The 14,675-nt window shown below is 41.1% G+C and overlaps 1 long non-coding RNA gene across 2 annotated transcripts; it reads left to right on the top strand.

The window, feature by feature from the left end:
• Positions 1-7,217: 7,217 nt before the first annotated feature.
• LOC132447266 (uncharacterized) lies at positions 7,218-10,766 on the top strand. Of its 2 annotated transcripts, XR_009523062.1 has the most exons (4): positions 7,218-7,383; positions 7,709-7,776; positions 8,840-8,883; positions 10,220-10,766. It is a non-coding gene; the product is annotated as an uncharacterized LOC132447266 (long non-coding RNA). The 2 variants fall into 2 exon arrangements; XR_009523061.1 differs by lacking the exon at positions 7,218-7,383 and having other exon boundaries at positions 7,544-7,776.
• Positions 10,767-14,675: the final 3,909 nt, after the last annotated feature.

The raw sequence follows: 14,675 nt of genomic DNA, 5'->3' as shown, positions 1-14,675 counted from the left end.
AATAGCTTCCGAGTTATGGGACCCAGAGGCCCCAGACCAATGTTGACCTGTCCTACTATGTGGTACTAACAACGCACACCTCACTAACAATTAATATTTTGCACCTCCTATTTTATTTAAATATTTTAAGAATCCCATTCATTTCCTATGGGAAATTGCTTTTTGCTCAATAGCTTCCGAGTTATAGGACCCAGTGGCCCCAGACCAATGTTGACCTGTCCTACTATGTGGTACTAACAACACACACCTCACTAAAAATTAATATTTTGCTCCTCCTATTTTATTTAAATATTTTAAGAATCCCATTCATTTCCTATGGGAAATTGCTTTTTGCTCAATAGCTTCCGAGTTATAGGACCCAGTGGCCCCAGACCAATGTTGACCTGTTCTACTATGTGGTAGTAACAACACACACCTCACTAAAAATTAATATTTTGCCCCTCCTATTTTATTTAAATATTTTAAGAATCCCATTCAATTCCTATGGGAAACGGCTTTTTGCTCAATAGCTTCCGAGTAGAGATGTCCGATATTATCGGCCCGATATTAGCATAAAAATGTAATATCGGTCAATATCGGTATCAGATTTTTTTTGCCTTAAAACCGATAAAATATATATATATATATATTTTTTTAATTTATTTATAGCTCAAATAAATGTTTTCAAAATTGTGCAGTACAGTGCACATTGTAATTGACTCATATTTGTGCATTTATTCAATTAAGGTTATTGAGTTTTAGTTAAAGAAACATACTGCTATGTTGCACATAGTTGTTCAGGTACAATGTTTTATCATTTGTGAAGTCAAGTTTGCCCTATTTGTTGTGGGCATTGTCAAGATTATCTCAGGGAGAGTGTAATCCAAACTTTTGTCTGAGACCATTAAAAAAATAAAAATAAACATGGCACTTAGTATTTTTCTTATTTTGCACAGACAATGTTAACATTTGGAAAGCCTTGTTGCATTCAAGAATGCATCCAGTGGGGCATCACAATAACATTAAGCATGTTGTGTTAAGTCCACAACAGGAGATATGTAATGTTACCTAAATTAGGTTTGAGGAAAAATAACCCAAATATCGACATCGGTATCGGCTGATATCGGAATCGAAAATTTAGAGTTGGACAATATCGCATATCGGATATCGGCAAAAAAGCCAATATCAAACATCCCTTCCGAGTTATGGGACCCAGAGGCCCCAGACCAATTTAGACCTGTTCTAATATGTGGTACTAACAATACACACCAGTGTTTCCCATACATAGACCATTGTGTGGCGCGGCGCCACAGAATCAACATCGAGCGCCACGAATTGATTCTGTCTTTTTTTTTTTTGGATTTGGAAATCTAAAAATCGTTCCGTCCATTCATCTCTGCATAGCACTCGTTCCCCCTGTCATTCTCACACACACACACACACACACACACACACACACACACACACACACACACACACACACACGGAGCGAGAACGATGCTAACACATGAACCCACCGATGTCACCCGTCGCTTAGCAACCGGACACGCTGGGGTTGTTAAGTTACCGGACTACTGAAACTACTACAGAGTGATAATAACAAAGACGTGAATCAGGCAATAAATCCAATTTCCTTGACAGCGGTAAGGTTCGGTGTGCATTAAAGTACAGACGGAGTGGACCAATTGCGAACTACTGCAGCTGCTCCAAGTTAAACCCCAAACTAATCGGAATAAGTATTTATAATAATAATAATAATAATAATACATTTAATTTAGAGGCGCCTTTCAAGACACCCAAGGTCACCTTACAGAGCATATAGTCATCATTCAAAACTATGTAAAACAGACTAGGAATAAAAGGAAAAACAGAGGTTAAACATGAAGAATAATAATAATTAATAACACTCAAAGACGCCTAAAGTGAAGGGGGGACCTCACTAACCACCACCAATATGTAGCACCCACTTGGGTGATGCACGGCAGCCAATCGGTGCCAGAACGCTCACTACACACCAGCTTGAGGTGGAGAGTTAGGGATGAGGTGGAGAGTGAGGGAAAAGAACATATTTAAACACTATTGACCATATTTAAACACTGTCGATCACATTTAAACAATATCGACCACATGTAAACCCTATCGACCACATTTAAACACTATCGACCATATTTAAACACTATGGACCAGATGTAAACCCTATCGACCACATGTAAACACTATCGCCCACATTTAAACACTATCACCCACATTTAAACACTATGGACCACACGTAAACCCTATCGACCACATTTAAACACTATCGCCCACATTTAAACACTATCGCCCACATTTAAACACTATGGACCACATTTAAACACTTTGGACCACATGTAAACCCTATCGACCACATGTAAACCCTATCGACCATATATAAACACTATCGACCACATTTAAACATGTAAACCCTATCGACCACAATTAAACACTATCGACCACAATTAAACACTATCGACCACATTTAAACATGTAAACCCTATCGACCACATTTAAACACTATCGACCACATCCAAACACCATCGACCACATTTAAACACTCTCGCCCACATGTAAACACTAGCGACCACACTCAAACACTATCGACCACATTTAAACATGTAAACCCTATCAACCACATTTAAACATGTAAACCCCTCTCGACCACATTTAAACCTTATAGATAGATAGATAGATAGATAGATAGATAGATAGATAGATAGATAGATAGATAGATAGATAGATAGATAGATAGATAGATAGATACTTTATTAATCCCGGGGGAAATTCAAGTATCCAGTAGCAGCCGAAAACACACATAAAAACAGTGCAGATGGATGTGCAAAAATACAGATATAAATAAATATAAATAAATAAAATGTCCATTGTTGTAATCTATTGTCCTCCCTGCCTTTACTGGGAGCTGTTGTACAGTCTGATGGCCCAACACAGTCTCACTCCGAGAACGTCAAATACCGACTGTTGGCAAAGGCCCTTTAGCGTCGGTGACTGACGTGAAAGGTACCCTTTTTATTCGCTCTGTGACGTTAAAGGTACCCTTCGGCGTCTTCTGCATACGGAATGGGGGGTGCCTCACTACGTCTCTAATAGACGATGTGAGCATCTTTCCTATTGGATAGTTTTTTAGGATATTCTTCTGTGAAAATGGCGGACATTTGGAAGTATTTGTCGTGATTTGTCACTAAGCACAACTTCCATCTAAGGTTCTGTCCGGGAGCTTTCTCCCTATTGTCCCTTAAGGAGCTCCGTACAGAACATTTATTGTTAAAAATTGTCTGTGATAACTAAGAATATGACAGCTTTTGGCCACCCGTTTCTACTTAAAATTGTCTGTGATAATATGACAGCGTTTGGCCACCCGTTTCTACTTTCACCTTTGATTCTGAGATATGTGATAATTCACGGATATATTAAATGCAGGTGCGCTGCTCTGTAGGCAAACCGCGATGGAAAAAAGGGTAGATGCTTCATCGGAAAATATGGTATTTTAGCATAGTTACGCCATTAAAAGTGTTTATGTAAACATTTTTTAGCGAGAAATGTGCATTTTACGAATGTGCGAATATGAAGGATGTTTTGTTTGATAGTTATGGCGAAGAATATTTCAGTCGTCTCCACATAATGATTACAACATGGTTGCTATGATGGTTGCTACGGACGCTGAAACCAGCAGCTCGCAAGCCGTTTAAATCATGGGTATAAAACCATTGTCTTTGCTGGTTATGTAAGGGATAATGTATAGAACAATTATTGCCTTCAGGCGATAACGGCTTATTTTAGATAATGACCGGCGACGCTCATTGCACGGATACTTGCCTAAACGAAATACTAACTTCACATGGTGTGTCTTTTTACAATTTATTTGTTACCAGCATTCGTAGTATCCAAACAAATCCTTCGTTTACCTTGACAGCGGTACTTGGCAACGATGAATTATCAAATATAATTCACGCCGGAAGTTGTGAAGGGTGAACCGAGCGTTCCACGGCATTGAAAAGACCCGTGTAATAAGATATTTTATGTAACCTTATAATAATGTTCTCCTATTGAACAACATTATGGCGTCTTCTTTCTTGGGATTTCCTGTGAGCAGCTGCTCCGGTCACACATGTATTAACCCGACATCGGCTCTAATAGACGCTATCTGTCCTACTTGATAGTTATAAGAACGATGTTTATGGCTAGACAGATGTTTCAATGACGTCAGGTTGCTAGGGACGGGCTGAAAGACGCCGTGGGCACCTGTCCCATTGGAAGTCAGAGGACCTGTCCCGGTAGTAGTGTAATGTCCGTTTTTAGGTTTTTACCCTAACGATGATTTAAAAAAAATATCTGTGACGCTTCTTGCCCTTAACACAGCATTGTATCCTTGTTAATTACACAAGCCAATGTTACGTACATCTTTTTCCGGATTTTCCGACCGTCGTCCTTGGTGGAAGTTGCAGTTTTCGCGCTACCAACCTCAGGTAAGAACTCGCATTGAATGGTTAAGAGACTAAAAATAAGAAGTAGGACTAAAAACGACGCCACAAAGGTTGATAGTATCAGCCCAAATGAAGTGGATAGCCCGTTTAGAACTGTACAGTAGCAATTTTATTTGACAGATTTATTTAAGACACTACACTGTCATAAATGTGCACAGACGTATTTTAGCCAGCTAGTAGCCTATCCGAGCCCTACAGCCAGCTAGTAGGGCTACAGGATGAAAAAGGCTGCGTCTTTAAATGTAATCTTTATTTTGGTGTACATTTATTTGAAGAGCCTTGCATAAACTATATTGACCGTTGCTATGAACAAGAAACATGTTTCCTAAATGTTTAAATCATGTCACGATGTAATCTTGAATGTGGTGTGTGATGGTTACCTTGCATCAATGACTGAGATGTGCTTTGATTTCCTATGCATCAAAATAGACATTGCATACACAACTGGATTTGTTTTGTTATATTTGCAATTTCATTTTAATAAGATAAAAAGTCCATAGGGTAATCCTGTTTGCCATTTGGCTAATTATATGGTCAGCAATATGTTATGATGGTATTGATACCATTGTTGCCTTTTCCCACTGGCAGCCCTTACAGTAGCCTACATCCAGATGGGATACTTAACCTAATTGCCATTTGTCTTTGAATGTATATTTACAATGTGCATCAATAAATTAAAAACATTTTAACTGCTGAATACTTTATACTATGACAAGTATTGACTGCATATTATAGCTTCTATCACTCCAATTGCAATAGGACCAATATATATGAATGAAACAACGTACCACTTGTAGTATTTTATACTGTAATGAACTGACAGCAAACATTTCACCATCATTTGCAGAATGACAAAGCCAAAAACGAGGCTGTGCCCTTCCTGCCAGACCCCAAATATGCTGAGGAGGAAGACCTGTGCAAATTGTGTCTGCCCTCTTCAGCAGAGTGGCAAAGATTTGCAAAGTTGGGCAAAGTCTGTGAAGGCCAACAAAAACGCACACAGGACCTTGGAGTCGGCCCATGTATCGGTGAGTTTTAATCCCTTCAATGTAACAAGGGGTTTGCCCTCTTAAACATTTACATAATGATAATTCTTTGATCAAAAACTACCTTTAGCGTTGTAACAAATCATGGTTATTTCTTTATCATTGATTCATATGCTACTAAAAATAATGTTCATAATATCTAAATATTTTGTGACTGAATGCATAAAGCTTCGCTGCTAAGAGCTGAGCATGAAGTTGACGCTTTTGTTTTGGTGTTATACTTATTTGTCAAGTCACTGTGTAATTCCATATACTTCTTCATCCTATACCTTGCAGGTGAATAAACTAAATGCTCTTGGGTTCTGCCCTTTGTTATTTGTGGGACGACATGGCCGAAAAGGAGAATTCAACGGGGACATGATTCACCATATCCCGGTCAATGATGAGGTGGTGCGGGAAATCCTGAAAAAAATGGGCAAGCTTTATGAGCACCTGCTGAAGAGTAAGATCATCTTAGTTCAAAATGATTACATTATACTTTTTTATCCCATAGTGTATTGTTTAATAGGTGCTGTTTCATTACATTCATCTAATATAAATATACTCCAGTACATACTGTCTATACATCTTTATATAGGGATGGGCGCGAGTAATCGATTCGAGGACAAACAAGGAAAAAAATGGTACTCTGTAGACTGTAAAGGTGCAACATGTTTTTTTCCATGTGTATAATACAGCTCAAATGTCTGTCCACTAGCCTCACATGTTGTTTTAATTTAAAAAAAATACCTGTCTAGACGTTAAGCGTAGTGGTTTTTCCTCGCCTGTCTCACCAACAGAAACACTCTCACTCTTTCCTTTTATATTTTACTTTCTAAAAATTCTATTTGCACTGATCACTTGAGTCTTGGAATACACTAAACGTGCCCATCCCTAAAATATAAGTGTTACATCTAGCCCATTGCAGCATTGAAACCTCATATACCACCTCATCTATTTGAGCTTTTAAGAGTAAATCCGCTGCTGTAGGATGTCTTCAAACTACTTACTATTATTTTTCCTTGGAAGTGATTTATTTATTTATCTAAATATTGTATTGGCAGAGCTGCATCTCCGCCAGGGCGCATCAACAGCTGTGCCTGGGCCAATGGCGGACAGTGCTCGGTCTGGAGCAGGGCCAGGACCAGGACCATCCTTCACCCCCTCTCAGCCTCCTCCCCCTCCACCCTTCACCCCCTCTCAGCCTCCTCCCCCTCCAACCTTCACCCCCTCTCAGCCTCCTCCCCCTCCACCCTTCACCCCCTCTCAGCCTCCTCCCCCTCCAACCTTCACCCCCTCTCAGCCTCCTCCCCCTCCAACCTTCACCCCCTCTCAGCCTTCTTTTCCTCCACCCTTCACCCCCTCTCAGCCACCTCCACCCTTCACCCCCTCTCAGCCTCCTCCACCCTTCACCCCCTCTCAGCCTTCTCCCCCTCCACCCTTCACCCCCTCTCAGCCTTCTCCCCCTCCACCCTTCACCCCCTCTCAGCCTCCTCCCCCTCCAACCTTCACCCCCTCTCAGCCTTATTTTCCTCCACCCTTCACCCCCTCTCAGCCACCTCCAGCCTTCACCCCCTCTCAGCCTCCTCCAACCTTCACCCCCTCTCAGCCTCCTCCCCCTCCAACCTTCACCCCCTCTCAGCCTCCTCCCCCTCCAACCTTCACCCCCTCTCAGCCTCCTCCCCCTCCACCCTTCACCCCCTCTCAGCCTCCTCCCCCTCCACCCTTCACCCCCTCTCAGCCTTCTCCCCCTCCACCCTTCAACCCCTCTCAGCCTCCTCCCCCTCTATCCTTCACCCCTTCTCAGCCTTCTCCCCCTCCACCCTTCAACCCCTCTCAGCCTTCTCTCCCACTGGTGAAAGGTTTGATTCACTCTCTTCTTCATGTCTAATAACCTAGCTATAACAAATGCACACACAAAAAAAAAAAATGAAATTGAATATTGTCAAGATGCTTGAAATGTTAATATTCATGTATGTATATGATTATGTATGTATATATATATATATGTATATGTATGTATATATATGTATATGTATATATATATAACATAGTATAGTATTATTTTAAACCGTTTAACCGGTAGAAGTCAACTACCCAAAAATGAAATTGTTAGAGCTGCTGCTTTAGAACTCTTAATACTTGGGTGTCTAATTCGTTTTGTACTTTTTTCTTTTTTTTCTTTAGAATGCCGCAAACACAGGACACAGAAGGTGTTCCTGTATGATAGGATTTTAAGAAAAAGAGTTGCAAATGTAAGTATGTTCTGCTTTCTTCCTCTGGGTGTTCTAGTAAAATACAATGGGAAAACATTTAAGGTTCACAATCGATTTATTTTTCATTCTACAACACAGTGTTATCTGAGGATTATATAAGAAAACGCAAATTGTAGTCCTTTGATGTTTCAAAACACAAAAAATAATTGTGCAGTGAAGGGCTACCCGACTAAGAATTTAACTCGTCGGATCTGATTCGTCATGTCTTTCCTATCGTCAACTGAGTTTCAAATCATGACGATTTTTTTATCACTCAATCAAGGCCTCTACTCATGATCAACGGTAATACTTCTGATAAAGCACTGGCTGTCCAATTGTTTTTATATGGAGAGGGCAGCCTTCAGCAGGCTTTCAGGCTGAAAGGATAATGAGGCAGCCCAACAATCAGTTGATTCTTTCAGTTTCCCCAATATTAATTTTACATTGGGGCTGCCCCTCTGTGATTTTTGCACCCAAGCTGATTGATTGGATTGGTTTGTAAGAGAAAATAGGAGAGGAGCAGTGCAGAGTTCTCTTTTATCTATGTGCGCTGTAGTCGCCTCTACATATTTACACGATCAACACACCTAAAAGGCAAAGATACGACAAAATAGATGAGTCGTCACCAGCACTTGCAACATGTAAGCTACAGCTGTTGATTACACTTCCATTAAATGCTAGTGAACCTCTCTAAAATAAAGTCACTGAAATGGTGAACATAAGCATAAGCAGAGTGCAGGGCTTGTCCTATTGTAGTTTTAGCTCTTAATATTTATCACTAGGCTGGATGTAGCCAACTGTAATGGCTTATCTGATGTGTTTTTTTTTACTTGTGCGTGTCGCAGAACACAAACACTCTCATGTTAATCTATGCAGCTGTCTACCAACACCATCGGGCGTGTTTTTTCAGCTTTGCTCTCATAGGTGGTTTTTGGAAATGGATGAATTATAAAATACATTAAGCAATTTCATACTACAGATATATTTGACAAATGCTTCTTTCCCTCATAACTACTGCATGTTATTTCTTAATTATAATTTGTTCTAATGTCATTCCTTTTAGGGAAGAGCAGAAGTGAAAGTGAGGTGGCAATCATGCACAAAATGGTAAGTTCTTCCTAAATTACAACAAACAACTTAAGTTGCATCCATGGCACTGAGCATCACATCACAATGCAGTTATGGACAGCATGCAACATATACAGATAATGACAGGACAAACACAACAAGATAGCATGCAGACGAAGTGAATTATCTGGGTGTTTTGTTAAGGGCTGTTATGGCTGCAGGTACCAGGCTGTTGCCATAGTGAGCCCTCCTATTGACCGGTGACCATCCGTCAAGTCTCTCAGCCCCGATGGCCCGATTCCATTGCTCTATAATCGTTTCACACAGTGACCATCGGAACACACAAAATGATTGCCTAGTTTGACACCGGCATAATTGCACACAAACACTTGAATTGCTTTTAAGATGCACTATAGCATGATAAACTAACATGCAAAACATGTTTTATAAGCAAATTGGAGACAAAAAGTGTTATGTCTGAATCAAGCTCTTCCGTTAAAGGGGACTAAAGGCGCGTTCACTCTCCTGGTGATAACGAGACGGCTCGCCAGTGATGACGCTCACGCTTACGCGTGTTCCCGACAGCGACAGTTCATGTGCACTTGGGAAACAGCCGGTTGGGAATCTAAAAGTTCTTCACGGAAGGTTTTTTTTATCCGATAAAGAGACAGTCAGAACTTAACAGAACTTAGTAGGATCAGTTTCAAGTTTGCATTTTTATTATTATTATTATTATGCTTTGTTTCCTTGATGTCTATCACCTACTATCCTTTTGCTTTTATTTATGAGAAGCACATACAGTATTGCCACTGTATGGAACACCTCCCCTTATCCTAGAGCTGGTTTACCAGTACACAGCATTTAAAACTGAGCAAATTCATGCCAACAGACGTTACAACGTCAATCAATAGTAAAGTATTGGATATGAAGGTTGATTCTTTTATATTGAGTAAAACGTTCAAGTTCCGCCATTTTTATGCGCGTCACTTATCAACCATATGTCACCAACTGGGCAACTCTGTTAACAAAACTTGGCCCCAGTGATTTGAACACACCAATATCATACCACCAGGTGTGAGTGTGATTAGCCATTACAATCATTTTTCGAAAATGTGACGCTTCTGACATCACAGGTGGGCGTGTCCACCTAGATGTGTGCTGGATAGATCAGTCTACCAGCCTACCAAGTGGACTGTAGCAAACATTGCTCATCTATCCGTCACACAGCTAGGTGGACACGCCCACCTGTTATGTCAGAAGACGCAGATTTTCAAAACGGCTTGTAACGGCTAATCACACTCACACCTGGTGGTATGAAATGTCCCCTTTAAACTTTCATTCCTGTAAATGTGTTTGCTCTTTCATTTTCTGGCAGTGGCAAGGCCTGGAAGGACACGTGGGAGCCAGCTGAGCAGTATCAACAGAAATAAAGTCCTGTTTAGTTCTCACCTGTATATGTTTCAATATGTTATATGTTAATTCTGCCGTTGGAATAACACACACACACACACACACACACACACACACACACACACACACACACACACACACACACACACCAAAATAATGTTCAATAAAATATGTTTTATGGTATGTTTGTTGTCTTTTTAAATAATTTTTGGATTTTTTTCTTTGATAATGGCGGACAGTTTTTATTCTTGGTGGAAAATATGATATTGTAGTGCCAGAGGAAAGGGAGAACGTAGGCAACGTAATAAGAACCGTTTTAATCCAGAAAACAAAGCAGAACAGTGGGTCTGTTCGAAACCACCTACTTGCTTCCTACTCTTACTAACTATGACGTCAAATTGAGTAAGTAGAACGTAGTAAGCGAGTTTTAGGTAAGCGAGTAGTATCCGAATGTCTTCTACTTCCGGAAAGATTTTGTGTAAGCATCGCTAGCTTACTAGACGTACTTAACCGCCCCAGAAGGCACTGCGTCTATTCAGAAGAACAATGGAAGCAATGGCGCTAAACGGGGAGCCACAGCAGCAGAGCCCACAGCTATATATTCTATATTAACTGGCAATCTAGCATTAGGACAAAGAAGAGGAAACGCGGGAAAATCTGACAATAGACAAGAAAAAATAATAATAATTAATCATAATTAATAAATGTTTTTTTTAATAATTGTTTTTAACATATCACCGCAAATCCTTAGGTTGAAGATGTACTGTGACGTGTAAATGTGACGTTTATATATTTATTCATAATATTTATTAACGGCGCCCGGCCGGTAGGTTATTGACACGTCATTTGACACGTCATTTGATTCACGTCATCTGAGGTGGTTAAGTAAGAACGGTCTTCCGAACGTCGATTACTCAAATGGATTACTCAATCATTATTTAAGGATTCGAGTAGTAAGCCAAGTATTGAGTAGATAGTAAGTAGTAATTAGTAAGTCATTTCGAACAGACCCAATCACTCTCGGTACATGGCCAGAAGAACAAGTGCAACCGTATAAACCTTCCCCCTAGACCCCGTGACCAACACATTCTCACTCCGAGCGCGTCGATTTTTGACGAACGGTCAGTGATTTTGGCTTCAGCTTCTTACGCATTGAAAATATCGCAAATACGAATTCGTTCTCAGCCTATGTTTTGCCATTTATTTACCGTGTTAATATGGCAGAATAAAGAAAAAATGCATGCATTATCATTCAACTTGAACATGTGTTTTTACAGTATGGAGTAGTGGAGGGATGACGTGTGTTGGCCAACCCGGAAGTGAGCGTCGCCCGGGGTTCCCTTGACAAAAAGCCAACGGGTTTTTCCATTGGATTTTGGAAGATTGCAGACAATTTTGCATATTTGAAGCACCTCCTCAAAAACTAGAAAATAAATAAATAAATACATAAGAATAACGGTGCTCAAAATATTGAAATGTAAACCAATGCATTCTGAGTGGGAGTGTTTCTCAGATTTTTTCCATGCTACACAGAACGAAATGTAAACCCATGCAAATAAAGGCTCCATGGTCATAATAATTTAATTATAATTAATCTCCTGAGTGTGTAAGGTATGTATTCTATTTTTTTCCAATGGGGCTGCGTTCACGTCACTTAATTGTCATGGTTGCTATGGTGGTTGCTCGCCCCCTCCCCCCCTGATTACGTTTTATTGAACATATTGTAATGACCTCGCCGGTGACATAACGATGTCGAGTCATTAGTAATTGAAGGAACTTTTAATGAACCAAAACCAGGTCACTGAAACCCGTAACCAACGGCAGAAATCCCACCCAAAACAAACCCCGGTTACCCCGGCAACCCCCAACACGGTCTCACTCATGTGCAGGCCCCCACCCTCGTGTTCTTCCAAGGCCCTCCCCCAGCTGACCTAATGATTCGCCCCCACACTGATTGACAAGAAGAACATTACAATGAATACATGCACACAGAACAACTGGCATAACGGACAACGAAATACAATGCAACACATAACACACAAACTATTTAACTGTCCCAGGGTCGCTACAATATCGTAAATACGAATTCGTTCTCAGCCTATTTTTGCCATTTATTTACCGTGTTACTATGGCAGAATAAAGAATAAATTAATGCATTATCATTCATCTTGAACATGTGTTTTTACAGTATAGAGTGGTGGAGAGGGATGACGTATGTTGGCAAACCCGGAAGTGAGCGTCGCCCTCGGTTCCCTTGACAAAAAGCCAACGGGTTTTCCATTGGATTTTGGATTATTGCAGAAAAATCCTCAACTCCTCAAAAACGGAAAATAAATAAATAAATAAAAATAACCGTGCTCCAAAGAACGAAGTGTAAACCAATGCATTCTGAATGGGAGTGTTTCTCCGATTTTTCCATGCTACACAACGAAATGTAAACCCATGCAAATAAAGACTTCATGGTCATAATAATTTAAATATCATTAATCTACTACTGAGTGTGTAGGGAGGTAGGCTATTCTATTTTTTTCAACGGGGCTGAATCCAGTCACTTGACCGTCATGGTTGCTATGGTGGTTGCTATCGACCGCCCCCTCTAATACTCGTGGCTCACGCGGCAAAGGAGCTGCCGTAAATTGGGTTGTTTTTGTCGTAAACTAGGGTCCGATGGTTGAAAAATAGACAGATATTCCAAGGTATCCTTAAAAGGCCGCTTGGATGTATTTATTTTCTGCAGTTTAGACTTTTTCTATGACTAATTTTTGAAAGCAAAACACCAAGCTCATTGATTTAACGAGGGAGGGTTATTTGAAACAATTTATTCAATAAATATTTGTGAGAGGTCATTCCTTCTCCTGATTTTACTTCCTATTTATGTCTAGGGTAAACCCCTACTGTCCACAAGCATCCCCCCCTCCCCATATGGATTTGGAGAATTGTTGCCACGTCCCAGTGGTGGAGGTATCATATATATATGAAAGAGGGCATTCAATTATAGCCTACAATGATCAATTAGGAGGCCGAAGCCTTAAAGGAAGTGATGCAATAGGTGACTGAGTCGACAACATTTAAGTAAGCTGCATATGTATAGGGTCTCTTATATATCAAAGAGGGTCTCAAAGGACGCATACGCTTCAACCTGTGGCTCCAGCACTACAGGAAATGACTCAGCAAGTGCTCCATCTCGTTGCAACTCACCCAGCGGCTCGCTTGCAAGATTTTGGCCTGAAGTTCTTCCCAGACCTACACCCTAGCCATCCAACATGCATATCTGAGAATCAGGCCTCTCTTTAATAATGACAAAAAGTTATGAGAGAAACACACATTAACTTTTTGTTATCTCATAAGCGGCGTGGTGCCGGCTCCTTTTGACCTTTTGACCCCCGACTTCAAAAACGTGGCCACAGGCCAGCTGTGTCTACACACCTTTAGCCACAAATGTACACCTCCATCCCACAAAAAATGGGGACTAGAAACTAACCTCTGTCTTATGTATATTTACTGTACTGTTGGAGGTCACGCCGCTTTGCCGACCTTTTCGAGATAGCTAGGGATGCTAAAATGTTTACACACATTTCCCGGGGCCCCGTGAACGACATATCCGAGATTTGGAGTTCTAGCCCTTAGAGAAAAAAAGTTTTCCCAAATGGAGTATCATTTGGACAAAGCCCCTCAGAAGTGTAGCCTGCAAGACCTAATGGTTCAGAATGTGGTGGAAAAACAGTTTTTGAGATAGGAAGGTCCTACCGCCCTGAAATTTGAATACCTTATTCTAGGGCCTAACTGGGACCTCCGCACCGAAACTTGGCCCGTTCGGACCCCGAGGGCAGGAAGGGGGGGGCCTGCCCTCGGGGTCTGACCGGGCCAAGTTTCGGGCAGGAAAGGCCCCCCCTTCCTGCCCTCGGGGTCCGACCGGGCCAAGTTTCGGTGCGGAGGTCCCAGTTAGGCCCTAGAATAAGGTATTCAATTTTCAGGGCGGTAGGACCTTCCTATCTCAAAAACTGTTTTTCCACCACATTCTGAACCATTAGGTCTTGCAGGCTACACTTCTGAGGGGCTTTGTCCAAATGATACTCCATTTGGGAAAACTTTTTTTCTCTAAGGGCTAGAACTCCAAATCTCGGATATGTCGTTCACGGGGCCCCGGGAAATGTGTGTAAACATTTTAGCATCCCTAGCTATCTTGAAAAGGCCGGAAAGGGGGCGTGACCTCCAACAGTATGGCAAATGTACATAAGACAGAGGTTCCTTTCTAGTCCCCATTTTTTGTTGGATGGAGGTGTACATTTGTGGCTTAAGGTGTGTAGACACAGCTGGCCTGTGGCCACGATCTAGAAGTCTGGGGTCAAAAGGTCAAAAGGAGCCGGCACCACGCCGCTTATGAGATAACAAAAAGTTAATGTGTATTTCTCTCGTAACTT

Source organism: Gadus macrocephalus, chromosome 19, assembly GCF_031168955.1.
Source record: "Gadus macrocephalus chromosome 19, ASM3116895v1".
Classification (NCBI taxonomy): Eukaryota; Metazoa; Chordata; class Actinopteri; order Gadiformes; family Gadidae; genus Gadus; species Gadus macrocephalus.
Note: the sequence above shows the minus strand (reverse complement) of the source record. Positions and strands in the feature narration are given on the sequence as shown.